This window comes from Coptis chinensis, chromosome 6 (genome assembly GCF_015680905.1).
Source record: "Coptis chinensis isolate HL-2020 chromosome 6, ASM1568090v1, whole genome shotgun sequence".
Lineage (NCBI taxonomy): Eukaryota > Viridiplantae > Streptophyta > Magnoliopsida > Ranunculales > Ranunculaceae > Coptis > Coptis chinensis.
In genome coordinates, this window is record NC_141461.1 from 85,539,207 (window position 1) to 85,558,260 (window position 19,054).

General features: G+C 36.8%; 2 long non-coding RNA genes across 16 annotated transcripts; one reads left to right on the forward strand and one right to left on the reverse strand.

Annotated features, from left to right (window-relative positions):
* Window positions 1-1,641: 1,641 nt before the first annotated feature.
* LOC147495019 (uncharacterized) lies at window positions 1,642-11,385 on the reverse strand. Of its 14 annotated transcripts, none has more exons than XR_015200395.1 (11): window positions 11,113-11,369; window positions 10,836-10,967; window positions 10,302-10,694; window positions 9,966-10,124; window positions 8,539-8,591; window positions 7,240-7,431; window positions 6,824-7,048; window positions 6,584-6,677; window positions 6,357-6,478; window positions 5,940-6,010; window positions 2,074-2,606 (listed from the first exon to the last, which is right to left on the reverse strand). It is a non-coding gene; the product is annotated as an uncharacterized LOC147495019 (long non-coding RNA). The 14 variants fall into 14 exon arrangements; XR_015200389.1 differs by having other exon boundaries at window positions 7,240-7,435; XR_015200393.1 differs by having other exon boundaries at window positions 8,535-8,591.
* An 856-nt stretch (window positions 11,386-12,241) lies between these two features.
* On the forward strand, window positions 12,242-18,425 carry LOC147495020 (uncharacterized). Of its 2 annotated transcripts, XR_015200399.1 has the most exons (5): window positions 12,242-12,584; window positions 12,761-13,128; window positions 13,882-13,939; window positions 15,992-16,150; window positions 17,950-18,425. It is a non-coding gene; the product is annotated as an uncharacterized LOC147495020 (long non-coding RNA). The 2 variants fall into 2 exon arrangements; XR_015200398.1 differs by lacking the exon at window positions 13,882-13,939.
* The last annotated feature ends 629 nt before the right edge of the window (window positions 18,426-19,054 follow it).

Here is a 19,054-nt window from a genome sequence, read left to right on the forward strand (position 1 = left end):
GTCCAAGGTGGAGATTGTTAGAGTGTGTGGACCGAAAAAGAAATAGTCCCACATTGAACAAGAAAGGAGTTCATCATGGGTTGATAAAGTGGGAAGCTCACTAACTAGTACCGAGGCCTTTTAAGATAAAACCCCACACCCATGGCCAAGATGTGGCCCAAAGCCCAATGGGTGGTTAAGTGGGGGACAATATCGGTACTAGTTATCCCATGGGCGCGGAGGCCCAGGCCTGGCGGGTGTGCCCAGGTCCTAACAGGGTCAACGGTTGTTTTTTACACTCCTAGGTGCGAGTCCTTATAGTTTGAAGATTTTCTATGCAATTAGTTATGCAAACGCAGAGAGGCCAAACAAAACTGTAATGGGTTTTCTCATCAAAGCCCCCATTATCGAGTGTATACTAATATGTACTCCAATGAGAATATTATCGAGTGTATACTAATATGTACTCCAATAAGAATAAAACAACTAGCATCGTAATAGCCCTTGTCTTTCACCATATCTCTTACAATGAGCATCGCAACTGCATCGATAGCAATCTTGATCCAAGATGAGGTTCCAATCCACCTTTGATCGTCTCTATAATCTCTCATACTCTCATCTGATGAGTTTTAATGAATTTCACTGGCCCACCAAGTAAACCAAAAAATAATCCTAGAGTTCCAAAGAGAAGCTTAATATAGTTTAGCTTGGATGCAGAATCTTGGGATGATACTAAAGACATAATTGAAATAATTAGAAGTGATAGAGAAACATAGATGAAAGATACCCAGATGTTTGTGAGCAGCTTGGGTTAGATTGGCAATGGCACGAGGGGAGGGATTTCTGTTCTCTGAGCTTCCATCTTTATTTCTTTGCGTGCGTAGGCGGGATCAACTCAAAGAAATTATTACATATTTATAGAAAGGATGAGCTCGTACACTGACTAAATCCTTTGTACTGTGTACATTGTTTCCTAATCCAATTAGAAGACATCCTAGATCAATTTCCTAATCCAATTTAGAAGACATCCTAGATCAATTACCTAATCCAACTAGCCATTAAGCCCGACCTATGGTCGGGCCTGCTACCTTGATAGTCCAATATATGGTTGAATAAATTTTATAAATATGTAAGTATTTTATGAAAGCCATTAAGAACTTTTAGTTCGTGTGTAAACTTGTATTTACATACTGAAACGTTAAGTTGTGATGGAAGAAGAATCAACGAATTAGAACGAAAAATTTGGTATTAATTGAACTATTATTTATCTACTACTATTTATCAACGCATATGTAGTTTATAGTGAAAATGAACGGTGTATCCAGTTAAAAAAATGTATAAAGAACGTTAAAAACCCAAAGTTTTCTAATTAGGTGTATCAAATTGAAGTTGTAAAGTATGAAGAAAAAATGTGATTGCATCTTTGCAAGGGTAAGCCCAGAAAAATGCTATAGTTGATGTTGGATGCTTACTTTTTGCATATCGCCAAAAGATCACTACCTGGTATTTTGAGTAGGACCAAACATTGTCACTGACAGGAGCATCATTGTCATCAAGTTGTTGGATCTGTGAGCAGAGAATTTCGGTTTTCCATTCGTCCAATACATCGTCGACATCAAAGAGATAGTGTATTATCGAAGTTTTTCGGGTTTCTTTACACATTACACCCTCCAATAGATTCACCTTTGTTTGGAGGATCGTACCCAATTGCTCCAACACACCAGAAATCACTGCATAAGCCATAGTGATAAGTGGAGATCAGGTAATGAATATCACCCTCGTTTTTGTTCACACACTCCAAAAGCATGCGTTTCAGTGACATTTGTATTGCTTGCGTGGTCAAGAAATAAGGAAATTGCATGCTAAAGAACAAAGAACGTTAAAAGGCCAAAGTCTTCTAATTAGGTATGTATTTTACAAAAGCCCAAACTTTGCCCATAGTCATGTTTGGTCAGAGTATTATTTATTAATAACTTTTTGTTCATGTATAAACTTGCACTGGAGTTTCTAGTGACAGCTGGCCTTGTCAGTAAATCTGAGAAAAATTATAAAAGATGGCCATGCATGTGACAATCAACAACTTAAACATCCTCTGTTATAGTTCAAGTTTACATGGAAAGATATCCAGGTAAACATAAACAGCCTTAATTGAATTAGAAGGTTGGTTCAGTGAAATAATCAAACTTTTTGACCAAACTACCATTCCCCAAATTTCCTCTAGTTTCCAATTTGTTTTCAGGTTGATATTAACTGTTGATTCCAAATAGAAACTTTTAAAAAAAAAAAACCTTTCTATTGGGCATGCATGTTCAGTTTTCCTCTCCAGCTCTTAATTGGAAAATCATTGCTCCCCAAAATTTGCATAGTAAGGATAAAAAATATTAAAATTTTAATCTGATTGGTCTACGCATAAAAAAATAGGCAAAAAGAAAATTTTACTATCACACTTAGTGGTCTTCGCCCTTTTGAATTAGACCACCATCCACTTTATTAGATTATTCTCCACTTAGATCATTCTTCAAACGTCCTTGCATAAAATCGTATATTCTGAAAACATATAAAAATGAGCCTATAAACTACAAAGTTTACCTTGATCAGCCTCAGTTGCGAGTTGCGACATCGTTCATCTACAACACAGATCAAATGATTTAGTTACTAACATAAATTCAATTAGCCTTCTTCAGTCTATTAACTTTCAAACATATCCGCATAACAAACTTTTTCATAAGAGCTATGAGGTCTTCTCCTGCTAAAAATAAAATGTTAATATCCTCACCTTTAGATTAGATGTACGAAATACATGTCAAACTAAACATAGTGATTAAACACATTGCATTAGATCAATTGCTTTGGGACTGTATACTAACCAAGCTTATTTTCATTACTAAATATATATCAAAGACTACATACCCACATTTCGTATCATGTCACATGAACATTACTTGGCGCAACCTATAGCAACACATGGTCAGTGGGTGGGTATAAGTAAAACAATGGAACATCAAAAGGGGAATATCAACACTCATGGCTATATGGAAACATTATATGGGAAAAGGACTGGGAAAAGGTTACATATTAGGACTTGAGAAACAACATGAGGTACCTGAATTCATAATAAATCTTGAGGGATTACTAAACACGCTTATACTAAGCAAGGGGTATGGGTGTATCTAGATGGCATCTCCCAAATAATGACAGTCTGTGATGTACACTGTTCTGCTGAACAAAAGGTTGCGGTAATGATATGGATTGGTATGGTATCCTTCAAGTTGAAGTGACGTCAGATGAGGCATCCATTAAGAAGCGATCAGGAAGCTTGCCCTCCTGTTCCATCCTGATAAAGACAATTTGCATGGTGTAGAAGCTGCTTTTAAGTTAATTGGAGAAGCACATAGGGTGCTTACAGAAGCACATAGGGTGCTTACAGATCGAGCGAAACGGTCACTCTTTGACATGAAATATAAGGCCTTTAAAGGAAGATCGCAACTGCCCCAACAACGGCCATGTCCCGTTAAGTAAGCAACCCGTGGTAGGTAACAGTTATGGGAATATGGGTAGAACACAATATGCAAAAGTTAACCTTCACCGCAACCGCCACAACCCGACCAACCAAAAAGGAGCAACCGACTTTCTCGGATCACAATCCTTTCGTACTATGAGATATCGATATTACAATGATATAATCGAACAGAGCTCTTCGATGTCAAAATTGCTTCAAGCCCTTTATAGCTTATCATTTGAATGTCCAAGGTGTACCGGGAGGAGTACCATCGGGGAGCTCCACGTACTTTCGATTTCACAACTCCCCAAATGTAATGTGGTTGGGCGGGATGGTCATAAAGTCGCGATCACAAAGTATCGCTTTCCGATTTTCCAAACATGGGATTTCAAGGGCATAAAGCGAGGCACATCCAATGTTAATGGTGTATTTAAAACCAAAGGCAAAGAAGATAGGGATGCGAATATGGAAGAAAAAAATGGAAGGCGCAAGTTTGAAGCGGAGTATATGCAATGCGGGCGAAGAGGGAGTAAGTCGAATCGAAATCAAGTGAAAGTTGTGATACTTCAAGTAGCGGCAGGCGGTGATGATATTGAAGTTCTCAATGATGTAGAAGGCAGTGAGCCGCGGGACCAAAATTGTGGAATCCCCGTAGACCTCAACACTTTCGAGGTCCGCTTTCGTCAGCGCCGGGTTATATATAATGAAGATAGTGATAATGACCTTGTGGGTTCTCGGAAGCACACTAAACCATCAACGGTTGTAGAAAATCGAGTGAAGCAACTTCGAAAGAAGAGGGTCAAAAAGCTGAAGCGGATGGTTTTCCAGTTGATTTCAAAAGGAAAGGAAATTGAAGAAACCAAAAGAGCGGTTTGAAACTTTGGAACAAATCTCTCGTAATGGGTATGCCAATGTTGAACCATGTAAGAGCAAAGCGAGAAAGAAATTGTGAGTTCGAAAAATGATGAAGAATCGAAATTGATGACACGTGTAAGTCAAATGCCAGCATTGAAGTGTCTGATATAGAGTTTTATGTTTTTGACAATGATAGGAAGACTGTATTAAAAACGATCAAATGTGGGCTGTTTATGCATCTGAGTTAACATGCATCACTCAATTATAATGAGCTACAACAAATCACAGAAAGCTAAGGAATGAAGTGAAAATCACAATAAATAAAATTTCAAAAAAAAAGGCCTCATAAATCAATTGGAAATCAATATAAAACCACCAAAGTTCAAAAACTTGCACAGCCCCATATACTAAAATTAGCTCATTAGTTAACACTATTGAAGATTGAAGAAAAAGTTTGAATTAGAAGACAAACCTTGTATATTTTAGAAAATAAGCTCAACCTAAGCTAGAAATAAAAGTCTTTTGACGGATTTGAAGATTTCTGGATCAATCGAGACATAGCACAAATAATCCATCGAAATAGGTTTCTCTCTCTTTTTTTTTTTTTTTTTAAAGAATGAACTTTCATACACCATTTTTTGTCGAGGATGAATTTTTCGAATTTTGGATGAAGAATAGAGAGAATGTAAATATGGAGTTGAATACTTAATTCTTAATCTCAATCCGTAGGAATGCTATTTTATGGGAGGAAGAAGACCATTCGGTTATATTTTTTAGGGTCCAAAAGTCTGGGTTTAGAATAGGTTTTATAGGTCTAGAATAGGGGTAAACAATTGAAAATACATAAATAGGGCATGGAATTCCTTTTTTTCCTGCCGAATCTAAAAAAAAACTGATGTGTCCACGTTAGAGTAAAAAGGGGGCTAACGTGTCCACATTAGAGAAAAAAGTGGTGGTGACGTGGCTTCTTAGGAGCATTCTCAACTCTGGAGTCGTTTTTTTTCAAAAGGGATGAAAAATAAGTTAAGGCTCCAGTCGTCTTGTAATACATTCTTGCGAGCCATAAATGAATCGAGCTTCAGTAGGGACTGTTGATATATTATTGTAGTATTGCAGGATGGATTCAAGTCAAGTATAATAGGAAAGCAGCCCCCACAAAAGTATCCCACTTCCTTAAAAAATAAGGAAGTCAAATGAGCAAATGATACTATACTTTAAAAATAACTCTAGGATTCGTACTATAGAGTAACTATGTTCTATGATCTAAAAAAAAACTATGTTCAAGCTGGAGTCGCTTTTTTCAAAAGGGATGAAAAATATGTTAAGGCTCCAGTCGTCTTGTAATACATTCTTGCGAGCCATAAATGAATCGAGCTTCAATAGGGACTGTTGATATATCATTGTAGTATTGCAGGATGGATTCAAGTCAAATATAATAGGAAAGCAGCCCCCACAAAAATATCCCACTTCCTTAAAAAATAAGGAAGTCAAATGAGCAAATGATACTATACTTTAATCTTTTCATGTAACAATAAGGAAGTCCTCATTTTCTTGCTCAGCCATATTTGTACTTAATATAGAATCGAGCATTTGGCGAGAAACTTACCTCAACAGTTGACACGCAGCCAAATACTATACAATCCATGCAAGGACATTTGTTGGATTTCATCTCATTTACTGCAAAAAAAGAAGACACGCATATCATTAGGGAGCATATCATTTACCAATATCTCAAATTAACGCTTGGATTGCTCCAGGCAATAGACGAAATGCCCGACTGGATTGGATTTGTGATTAAGGATGCAAAAATTATCCTCGACAACATATAATCCATTTAGCCACTTTAATGCCATGGCAATATTGTGATCAAAAGTTTCAGGCAAAAAACGGAATGAACCTAACTCAAAAAATTAGAGCTATCGTGCAATGGCAATGAATATAAATCGGAAGCATCATATCCCAAAATATTGGGTACTAACGTAACATCGTACCGAACATAAAGATGAAATCAACGGAACCTCACCTCAAAGCCAATGGATTCTTCACCCTGCCAATGGATTCTTCACATAAAGATGAGTCTAAATAGTTTGCATGAGGTGGGTCGATAATCCTGTCTACACCTTGCCAGTCCGAGATAACAAAACCCTGCAAAAAGCACACAACAATTAGACTTACTTCCGGGTTTGAATAACATACTGGAAATGCTCATTTTATATTTAGAATTAGCATGATGTCGGTAAGAGGTTGTACCCTGAAGCGAAGTCTGTCCTTGAGGAATTAGGAAGCATAAAATTGAGATAAGGATGAGGTGATATTTGAGGGACCTGAAATTGTGCGTGCTTGTCTGAATGTTAAAAGAAATTTTCAAGAAAACTCTGTAAGGACCAAGACTTTGTGTACATAGTTAGCTGTATACACAATAACCATAAAATGACCAATGAGCAGTACGTCAGGACTCAGGACTCAGAAGTGGTTGTGTCACATACTCACATTTAGCGCCAAAGAATTGATCAAGCTGCAGCTAGAGTTGAAGAAGTTGCTTCACATTCATGGGATAAGTAGTCTGTATTACGCTTGCTTGGCCAAGATTTCATTTGCTACATCCGTAGGGTGGAAATCATCCCAGAACACATATTGAGATCGATCAGGACACCAAATTCCCAGGTAAACATATTACTATATAGTCGCAACACCTAGTGTGTGAATACTTGAATCCTAATAGATATAGTAGAAAATTTGAAATGTATCAGCCAAACATTCTATGCTAAAAGAGTTACTCACATGCACACCAGTTCCCACAGTTCCCATTATCCCATATATATATGACCACATTAATAAACTTCAAACACCGTAGTATAAAAGTATATATGATCATGAGTAGGTGTAGACAGAGATAGATGAATTACCGTACTCTGAAGGATTATCAAGAACCTGTCTCATGAAGAAATTCTTAATTGCCTTCACAAAATAGAAAATATTTTCTTGAAAAAAAAGAAGAAGTAAACCCATCCCCTCCTGGAGCCTTGTGACTGTGTATGTTTGAAAGACTTTTGAGTTGTGCTCTCTTTCTTCTTTCAATCTCTTCACTTTCTTGACAGCTATCTGCAAGAGACTTTTCATCATTATGAAGAACAGCATCTTATGCAATTTTGACATCACTCTATCATCTTTTTTGACCTCGTCCATAGACTTAACTTCGTCAGCATTCACAATTTCTTCGTTTAATTTTGGAAGAAGAGAAGAATAAGAGAGAGGGTTTGAAGAGATGAATTTTTTTTTGCAGAGTTGAGAGTGTTTTGTAGAATTGAAAAGAGAGTATGGAAAGAGGTTTTTACCTATTTTGGGTTACCCACGAACAATTGAAATCGGCAAAAAAGGGTAGAATTCCTTTTCTTATAAAAAATCTGATGTGTCAGTCTCAAAGAAAAAAAGGGGCTGACAAATTATTTTTTGTCGAGTCCAACGCCCCAAAACTCGAACAATTATATACCTAAAGTACGTGACTTTTCTAGAAACATTTCAACAGAGTCTCCTCTCAGATTTTTGACATTTCATAAATATAAAACCCGGCCATAACCCTGAAAATTTAAAACAATATACTTCTCATTGATTAACCCAGCTACTTAACCGTCTCGACGAATGCCAGAGCAGTTAAATAACTGGTTAAAAAAATGAGATCACTGCAACATTAGGACTTAGTACAACAAAGAACTTGAATGTCTCGATTGATAATAACCTCAGTACTGCATAAGCAGTAATTACGCATCGCCATCCTTGTTCAAACCACCATATTGAATTGGTACTTGCTTAGGAGAAATATATCTATCTATAAACACCCAAATAGATGGGTATCAATCAAAAGATTCATATAGATGGCCGGGTTTTGAACCAGCTCCCTAAGTTCAGTCATAACCATCATTGGGTAATTGATTCAAGATTCTCACAATAATACATGATTTTAAAATTCTTGAGTGAATCATGGAGCATCTTGATATTAGGCATGCTCTTGCACCTCAAGCAACTCTTTTCCATTCAAATTTGAAAATAGCCAATTAGAATTAGTAAGATATACAACTAACCAAGTTACACTATGACCAATCAAATAAATCCAATCATAAAAAAAGGCGAGCTATTTAAATTAATCATGCACCTTAGAGTTCGAAGTAAAGGAGATTGAAGTCTTACAGAGTTCAAAGATAACTTACAGATAAAGGAGATTGAAGTTCAATGAGGCTGCTTTGGAGAACACCAATGCTAACTGATAGAAACACTAATTCTCAGTCTTAACTGTGAATCTATTTCCTAAACATTGAACTTCCTTAACAACTTACATATAGTAATACCACCCATTTTATATTTAAGCACAAATAATGGGTCACATAGGAAAATTAATACACAATAGAGACAAAAATAAGAGATTAGGAAAAAACAATAAGAACCAAAAAGGCGCCTTTTTTCTTGGATCCGCAGAGGAGTTCAGTTCAGCGGATGGATTGATTGGACTGGGGTCTTTGACGAAGAGTCTTTTGCTTCTTCTTTTTTTTTTTTTTTTTTTTGGTTATAAGGTTTGGTGAGAAGAAAAAGACCAATCATATGCATATTGTTTATAGGTAATAAGTATCTTAAGGCTATTTAAACATCAAAATGTGAGTGATCTACTTGATATAACTTTACATTTGCTTTATTCCTACCCAAGTTCGACTCAAGGTAGAGGCATTTTTCACAAATTGAATACAAAACTGGGTCTAGTGTAGTATTTGGTCACAACATTACCGACCCTAGGACTAACGCCCTGCTTCATTACAACATTGAACTCATCTTTCTTTAGGGAAGCCATTGTGAAACTTGTAGGTTCAGTTGATAGAGGCCAAGCTTCTAGGAAGCATGTGAGCTGGTAGCTGTACCCAATATCGTCCGATGGCGAACACGTGAGTCGTGTAGGGGCAGAAATTAGATCTGTGGTGCTAGATATTGATCATATCGATGGTGTGTCTGCACAGGCTGTGTATTTGTAATAATCATGTTAGTAGTGATATTTGTATAGCAAGTGGAGATCAATTTTGATTAACAGTATCCACAGTCCCACATCCATCATTGTGAAAATAGTGAATGGCGCCGATGGAGTGGAGGGTGGTAGTGAAAAGGTGTTTTAGTAGTGGCAAATCCATCAATATTTCAATGGCGATAGTTTGAATACTCGTTGGTCAGGTTGGTCAGACATGCGCATATACTCAAACTCAAACTCGCAAAGAGATGAATACGTCTCTGTGGACTATAGTCCTAAAAATAGATGTAATCAGCCGATAACTTTAAAGAAGAAATGATAGTCATCTTTTCCAAGGTTATTGCATTCTTCAACAGAAAGTTAACCAAATAAAGCTCAGGTTGAAAAATGAATGCAGGTGATCAGAGACATCTAGACGGGAGATAACCTTGAAACACCAAATCAAAATGCTTTAAAGCTACAGAGTCAGCTATACCATAGACATACGTTTTTATAAAAGTATATCAGAAAATACATACATATAAGTACACTTACAGAGTTACAGATCACAATAGCAACAGAGATACCAAAGAAATCTCAGAAAAACTGAACTGTGAATGAAAAGGATTAGAAATGAAGGAAACTCACCGCAGTAGAATCAGATATTGTTAGATCTCTTCCAGTATTGATCACTATAAGAACCTTAACCTTACTCACGCAAGGAGGAGGCACGGAGTTTTAATTCAAGTGTGTTTGATGAAAGCTTGCTAGAAAAGGGCCACTGCATCCCAGCAACTCTCATGAATTCTGCAAAGATCAAAACATAGAGCAGCCATTTTATGCAGAAACCTGGTACCTTCTCCCTGTGTTTTTTTATTGTAGAAAAATAAATAAATGGAAACAAAATTTCATTGATGGGGAAAATAATGTACACTATTATTTTTTGTTAATATATCTAAAAGAATTCAAAGTCGAGGTATGGACCTGATGAACAGTCTCAATCACTTGCTCCCTTCTCACTTTGTGGCACAGAACATTTAACACTTTGGTCAACACAATTTAAATCAACTGGTTTTGGAATATCTGGAGGCTGAGTTCCACAAATAAGATCCCAATTAAGATTTTCAAAGAATGGATGCTACTTGATTTCTGTAGCTCCCATTTTGTATAATCTTTGTTTTGGGTCCTTTACAAGCAAACCCCTAATCAAATCTTTGGTAGCAAAACTGAAAGTGGATCCATCTGGGAACTTGAGCGGTCGTCCAACAACATTGAACAATGTCTCACGATTACCATTGCCTCTGAATGGCGTCTTCCCGTGAATCAATTTGTATAGAAAAATGCCGAATGTCCACCAATCTACATCACTTCCATGACCTTCCCGACATCATGTTTGTTGAAGAATAAGTTTGAAGGGTAGATGATTTTGTAATTAGTTGGTTTTTTTTTTCCAAAGTTTTAATTTACTGACGAAAAAAAGATATTGGGTTATATAAGTGAATAAGAGTGTATACATACCGGAAAACCATAGGTAAATACAGAAAATCATATTCTGAGAAACAGTTTGATGAGTGCTCATTCTCTTGCTTCTTAATCTTTTCATTCTCTTGAAAACAGTGTTTATCAAGAATTTCTAGCAACACGCTCTTTCTCAAACCAAAACCGAAAAACAAATAATGAGTGATCCAGGCCATAAGTTGTTTGTTCATCATCTTGAAATTGCAGTATAGAATTGTTCATCATCTTGAACAATTTCTTATGAAGAACACAACATCTTCTGTAATTTTGACATTACTCTATCATCCTTTTTGACCTCGTCCATAGACTTAATTTCGTCATCTTGAACAATTTCTTATGAAGAACACAACATCTTCTGTAATTTTGACATTACTCTATCATCCTTTTTGACCTCGTCCATAGACTTAATTTCGTCATCTTGAACAATTTCTTAGTTTAATTTTGGAAGAAGAGAAAAATAAGAGAGAGGGTTTGAAGAGATGATTTTTTTTTTTTTTTTGCAAAGTTGGGAGTGTTTTAGAGAATTGAAAAAATAGTATGGAAGAGGTTTTTATCTAACGAACAATTGAAATCGGCAAAAAAGGGCATATAATTCGTTTTTTTTATGTAAAATCTGATGTGTCAGTCTTAGAGAAAAAAGGGGGGCTGACGTGGGTCACTGTGGAAGAAGAGAAAAATAAGAGAGAGGGTTTGAAGAGATGTTTTTTTTTTTTTTGCAAAGTTGGGAGTGTTTTAGAGAATTGAAAAAATAGTATGGAAGAGGTTTTTATCTAACGAACAATTGAAATCGGCAAAAAAGGGCGTAGAATTCGTTTTTTTATGTAAAATCTGATATGTCAGTCTTAAAGAAAAAAGGGGGGCTGACGTGGGTCACTGTGGAAGAAGAGAAAAATAAGAGAGAGGGTTTGAAGAGATGATTTTTTTTTTTTGCAAAGTTGGGAGTGTTTTAGAGAATTGAAAAAAGAGTATGGAAGAGGTTTTTATCTAACGAACAATTGAAATCGGCAAAAAAGGACGTAGAATTCGTTTTTTTATGTAAAATCTGATGTGTCAGTCTTAGAGAAAAGAGGGGGGCTGACGTGGGTCACTGGGAGCATTCTCAACTACTCAGTATTAATGGTCTTTGATTAGAAGTCTATTTTGCAGACGACTGGGCCTTGGGCTAACTTTTTCCATCAACCATGACACAACCTACTTGTTATAGTCTGAGCCATAAGGATAAAGGTTTAGTCAAATATCATGTTAGTTCAGTCTTACATGTAGTAAAACTGCAGTGCGTGCATATTTTAGAAAGAGTCCAACCTAGCATAGTAGCGCTGGTGTGAGGGACATATATTGTCATCAATATATTTACGATACGTGTCATTGTCATTGATTATGTCTTGAGACTAATTCATTGGATCATTACAATTGGTCATCTCAAGAGTCATGAGTTACAAAATGAATATGAATACATGTATAGAGCAATAATAACTATGAATGCAATACTAAATGTCATTAACTAATGGAGCACCAAAAGGGGGAGAGAATTCTATATATTTTCTCTCCACTCTCTAACAAATAAGGTGGAGGATGGGATGCTTCTTCTCCACTCTCTATCTTCTCCGTTCATCATCGATCATTCGATTATAGAATCCAAACAATGAACTACGTTCGACTTGATTCCAGTTCGTCAGAGAATTGGATACGTAGACAGTTCGACCTTTCGAACTCAGTCACAACATCATTCTCTCTAAATTTCCTACACAGGTAAAGTTCGCCCAATTAGAACCTTTACAACTGGGTGTCTGAGTTGGGTTATGATGCACTAATAACTTATTTGTATTAGCCAATATATGTTTGTATTGCTTGTTGTGTTTCTCTCCATTCTTCAAATTTTCAGATTATGGATCTATTGTTGATTTTTATTTTTTTATTTTTGCTAGGTGATCAAAGAATCTCAACACGGAAAGGGTTGGACAAAGTTTGCACTTGAATTTTGTAGTCTTGAATTTTTTTCGAATGAACTATCTTTCCTGGGAGTTTATCACCACTTAAGTTAATGGCTATTAGCCTATTAATCCTTCTGGCATGTACATCGAAGTGTCATCTGTGATTTTTGGGCCTGGGCTTTGAGGTTAATGAACTTTAGGTCCGCCCCAATAACCCATTCTAAGATACAGTTTTTCAGATTTTTTATGGGCAAAGATTGATGACAGAGTGCAGTAGCAACGATAATTGGTGGGGAGCCTTTGATCAGTTCGTTGGGAACCTTTTCATGGCGTTTTCTTATTCTTATTTTCTGGTAACCAAGGCAAGTATTCTCTACTTGTTTGTCTTATTTCTTACTTGGGTGTAGTGCTTGTGATTGTGTAAATATTTGGGTGTTTTCCATGTTTCATATTGACTTGTTGTATTCCCATGATTAAGGATAATTTTTATTGCTTGAAACAGTGTGTTCATATATTAATTAAGTGATGAATTGGGACTAGTTTAGGTTGAAGTCTAAGGTAAACATGTTGGAATAGATTTTTGTATTTACTTTGTTTTATAGGATGTAGATTTTGGTTTGTTGGTTATTCAACTTTATACGTTGATATTAGAGATTGGCTATTACTTTGAAACGTGTGACTTGTGATGTGATTTTTTTTATGAATTGTTTGTCCCCTTCATTTTGTTGCTATATTGATATCGTTGATTGTTATACATATAAGTGTGTTTGCTATTTATTATTCCATTGTATTTTAGGGGGTGTGAGTAATCTATCACTCTATTGTATACCCATGTGAGCTGATGTTATGAAGTTCTTATAAGTTGTTGTTTGTATACTAATTGGTCATGAGACGTGTAATACTAAGGTTAGTGTTTACCTATATCATATATTTTATTGGTTAAGTCGATTACTAGTATTACTTTTATGATTGGTCGTAAATATTCATAATGATGAAAATGGGGTATCTATTAACATGATATTGTATGTGTTGCAACGGGTCTCACACCCTTGAAAGTTCTTTAGACATGCTTGTAGAGTTGACTTGCTGGGCGCGTGGTTTTTACGCCCTTACAGATTTTGCAGGTGTGTGATATTATACGTAGAGACGAGTAAAGGCTTGAGATATTATTCGGTTAGAGTTTGAACTCTCTGTTTTTATTTTATATTTATTATTTATCACCCGTATTTAACTATTTGTAATGATTCAATTTGTAAACCGGTTACTTGACTGCTCTGGCACTTGTCGAGACGGTTAAGTAGCTGGGCTCTCCGGCTCATTATATCCTCGGCTGATTAGCTAGGATATAGTGGGTTTACTTCCACTGCGACGATGGTCTTCCTTTACAATAGTATCTCCTACGGGAAAGTACAGTAGAATGTGACAAAGAATGTAGGTCCCTAGATACCGGCATTCTTAGTGTGAAAAACGCCTTTAAACTGGACCTGTCCACTGGATCCCAGTAGTTTATCTTCCTCCTAGTGTGAAACTTTTCATTAGGTATGTCAGATGATCAATTGTATTTTTCGTATAGAATCAATGTGTTCAATGACCACTTACCAACTAAAGAACAGAATTCCACCGTGGAGGTGAGTAAGAATTCTAATACCGAAGAGGACAAAGTCTTTGATGGTTTATCAATTATGTAAGACGCTCCTGATCAATAAACAGGTAGGGGTCTGCCTAACCACCCCAGCTTAATTCTTTAAAAAAAAAGGTACAGAATATTAGTTTTGAAAAACCCACATCAATATCTATCTGGTTATGGCCCAACAAAATGATGCCAAAGGAAAGTTGGTCCAAACAATGAAAATGCCTGCAGAAGGTGGATCTTTTTGGTGACTGGATTGAGAACTCCATTTTTTTCCCTATAACTGAGTTGTGGAAGTAGTGCTACTACAACACTCACTGATGAAGAGATTCAGGAAACTTTTCAGAATAATATTCTTATAGTTTCAAGAAATGCCAATAAATTTGTGGAGCCAAGGGAAACAATGTCATCTTCGGTGGTTCTTTTTGAATGCTTTTGAATTGGGCCTGAATGCCAGATATGCTACCAGTTATGGATTCTATAGCACCGATATAGAAGTAGTAAATTCTGAGATTTCGTTTCAGTAATTGCATTCTTCTAGGAGTCCATGTCAGGATATGAAACCTGTGTATCTGAGTTAAACTTTCAGGAGAACACATTCCATTCCATTTAATATAATGTATGCTAAGAATCTCATAGGGGTGAAAATGTCAAACCGGTTTTAGTTTCAGCTGGGTTTTAGTTTGTATATGGATTTTGATACTGGTGATCACGTCACTGTGATGCACTATCACACATATCTTCTGTGTGAGAAATTATCCTATCCCTTCCTGTAGTGATTGCCCTGGGAATGATTTCGCTCTGTTTGGGAGGATTCTTGTGTTGCTTTTTTCCTTTGAGAATTTGTGGGTGGAAAGACTGTCTGTTAAACATACTACAGTCGAGGTTAATTAGCATGTCTATGCAAGAATCACTTGCAAAATTCTGACACTTCAGATGTTATATGTCTTTAGGATGTAAAGACCAGTGCATGCTTGAAAGTTGCCCCTCCATGGTCCTGCCTCATTGACTATGACCATTTTGGGAAGGGGATCAATGTAAATTATGTTGGCAATATATAGGGCGAAATAACTTAAGCATCTTCATAGCTTCTGCCAATAACTGAAGGCGAGCATACAATCTCACTAGGAGCATCTCGAGGCAGGGGTCTGTTCATTACATACTCCAGAGGAAATTTACCAATTTGACCGAGTTAAACATTTCATATCCTAACGAAGGAATGTATGTGAAACATATTTGCCCACAAAGCTCATTGAAAATAATGATGCACTAGAGAAATATCATTTATCTTAGAAGGGGCCTGAGACACCTGGTTCTCTTGCTATGACTTCGGACTATGTTTCTGATGCACAGTCAGAACCTATGTAAACCTAAATAAACATTGAGGTCCTGTTTTAGTTTTGAGGTTCCGCATTCATCTTCAGAGTTTTGTGCTATTTAATTTGGTCATTGGCAATAGCGGCCCTCAGCTAGTGCATGCAGCTAGTTTGTCTCTTTCAAATTCAGGATCCAGCCGGTATGGGATGATTTTGTTTGTGACGTTTTCCAAATATAACAATCACATAACAATTCTACTTCAACTTTATTGTCTGCAGAGTAGGTAAACATATGCTGTCCATTTCATTAGTTGAACTGAAAATGGTTTGGAGTGGTGGCAATGTGCAGTGGCATCTCATACCAGAATGCAGAGAATTGTCTGTAGTAGAATCTATGGTTATCGAATGCAAGAACTTGAAAATACCAGTGTTCAATAGGTAAGAACGTGAATTCCTGTTTAGTGAAGCTTTATATTCTTTGTAGTTGTAGATTAGTTGGTCCTAGCGCATACATGGATTTAATGTACTGAATTACTTAGTATTACTTAGTAATATATATTCATTCTTCAAATGAAAGGAAATATTTAAGTATATACTAACCTTTGAATGAAATAATTTATAGACTTAGACAGTTACTTGATTTCTACAATCTACATCTAAGCCGTACGCGTATAACACATAGATGATCTATATGTCAATGTTACGTTTGTCTTCTTTTTAAGTTGGGATAAAGAATTCTATTGAATTTACATCCACACCCCGGACACTCACTTTCAGTTTATCATTGTACGTCAACAGCTTTAATAACATTTCAACGGTACGGTGTAATGTAATTAATTAAGTGTTTGTTTTTCTAGCTAGACCGACTAAATTCGAAATGAAAAGCCAAGTATAGTAATTAATTAAAGGGAACGTCTATTTCCCTTTAATCTTTTGATAGTACAGAAGGTTGTCCTAATTGGATATTAGGATCAGGATCATCATTTCACAACCTAGCTGGAAGAAATCAAAATAGTTTGTATGATTAATTATCCTCTAATTGCAAGGACTAGTTGTTTGAACATGGTTTGATGAGTGATGACCAAGTGGTGGTAATAAGCAACTCAGTGCGCCAGCTAATTTGTGTGCCTCCATGGGAGGGCTTCTCTCATAACTATTCAAGGGCAAGCATAATGGAAAGCATAAACAGCGCACGACATGAACAGGTTAGCTCAGAGGTAGTCCACATCCATTTCCTTGTTACTACACTGATTGCTAACTATTGTATCGTGCAATAAGGGCTTGAACAGCGTACGGACAAAAAAATGACCAAGAAGAGCTGTCTTAAGGATAAAGGTGAACAAAAGGGCAAGGACAGAGATCAGAGAGGAAAGAGAACTCCTGTTGCAATTTTGTTTGCTAATAGTTTTGGGTAGATGTAAACACAAGAATTATTAGCATTTTACTAGGCTTCATAATGAAGAATATACATGGCTGTCAATTGTTGTCTGCGACTTGTTTGGTGGACCTGCTAAGGCGCCTTCCTATTTGTAGGCAGACTGAGTTGGCATTTCATTGCCCTCAAGACCACATTTTCTTGCTCAAGCCCTTCTACTTTTGTCCAGCCAATACATTTGGATGCAGATAGAATTTTGGTATCTGCAGGTTATACCAGATATGGTAAATAAATTTTGTTTGCTAAGTGATAGATCGCTATTACAAAGCTAGATTAAATAGTACACTTGGAAATTGTGAACAGGCTTGAATTCCAGAATGTTAAAGAAAATGAAAGGAAAACTCGAATACTAAAAGTTTAGTGCTATCATTAGGCATATGGTTCCACAGGCACTAATCACAGTTTGAATATGATTCTCTGCATTTTTCTGGTTTCTTATTAGCATTAATATCATTCTATGAGAAGCCTTCTTGGTCATCAGATAAAATGCATCCATAAGGTAAACATAACTAATTACGTACATGCATTCCAAATGGCAAGCCAAAACTCGGGAGGGTTCTAGCATAGTGAGTCTGTGAATATCATGTCTTCTAAGAAGTCTTCTATGAATTAGATGAATAATGAATTGCTGACCATTTCTTTCCTAACGATTTTGTTGGGGAAATCGTTAAGGTATTGGCTGGTGGGTAATGTTGCCATGGTAATTTCTTGCTGAATGATGAACGTTTACTGAGATACTGGTGTCCAACATTCGTTCACTTTTTCTTAATCATTCAGAGTTCCATGTAATTTTTCCTTGCAGCGTAGGCGGTACGCCCTCTTAAATGAGTGATTGAGGACATCCTACATCTACAAACTACTCTGTTATTAATTGTCGAAATCCTCAGGGAAGTTCTTCATCACTCCGTGCCCCTTATCCATCACTAGCAGGAAGGAACTTCAGAAATCTGTCTCACCTAGCACCCTGGCGTGACCATAGTACTTAGTAGGTGCAGCCAGTTGTATCAGGTATGTGTTCAGTGACAACAACAAAATTCAAGATTCCTGCTTGTTGGGTCAGTTGAAGTAGACCATATTGCATTATGCTTGTCTTCATTGAATGTCCTGAGCAGTTTCGCTAGCTATCAGTTTTCCCTCTTGAACAATGCTATTTTTTCTCTGACAATCCTAATATAATGTAATAGTGTAATACGTATGACTAGTTTACGAAAAAGCAAGGATTTCGTTTCTCGTTGTTTCTGTACATGCATTAGTGGCTTAGAATAATTTGGCTTGCTATTTTGTATTTGCCTATTTGGACTCCCTCTTAAATTCTTTGTTGGTTATGTGGCTAAATTGTGTGTACAAGTAAACATCAGTTTCTTTGCCCAGCAAACGATGTCTAACAGCCTCCAATTTTCCCAGGACAATTCGTTTGAAGTAATTGTTGGAGTTATCCCTCACATGAGCGGCGGAAACCGAGTCGACAGAAATCCGCGAACTCGACATCGCTAGAAGTCGAGAAGGCTTTTCGAGGAGGCGCCAGCTCCAGAGTTCCATAACATGGGAGGCGACCAGCTTCAAAGTGGCCAAGCCACCAGGCTTCCAGGTTGTTCATTTTCAAGGCCAGAGCGAAGCGCTACGGAGTCTAATTTCGTGGGCCCTTGCTACAAGATGCCGCGAATTTGGTTTTTGAAGATAAAACCAAAATCAAGGTTTTGGAAAACCTAACCTAAAAAAACCAAACAAGTCGGAAGGATTGGAATCCGGACTAAAACAAAGAGAAACCTTTACGAGATACAACCCCAGAAAGAGATAAGAGTGATCTAGTAAGGTGAGACCGAAAAGGAGAGATTGTAATCTTCCTTCCCATTTTATTAAGAACCGGCTCTTGTGGAAGTAGGCATCATTGGCAACCACGGTAAATC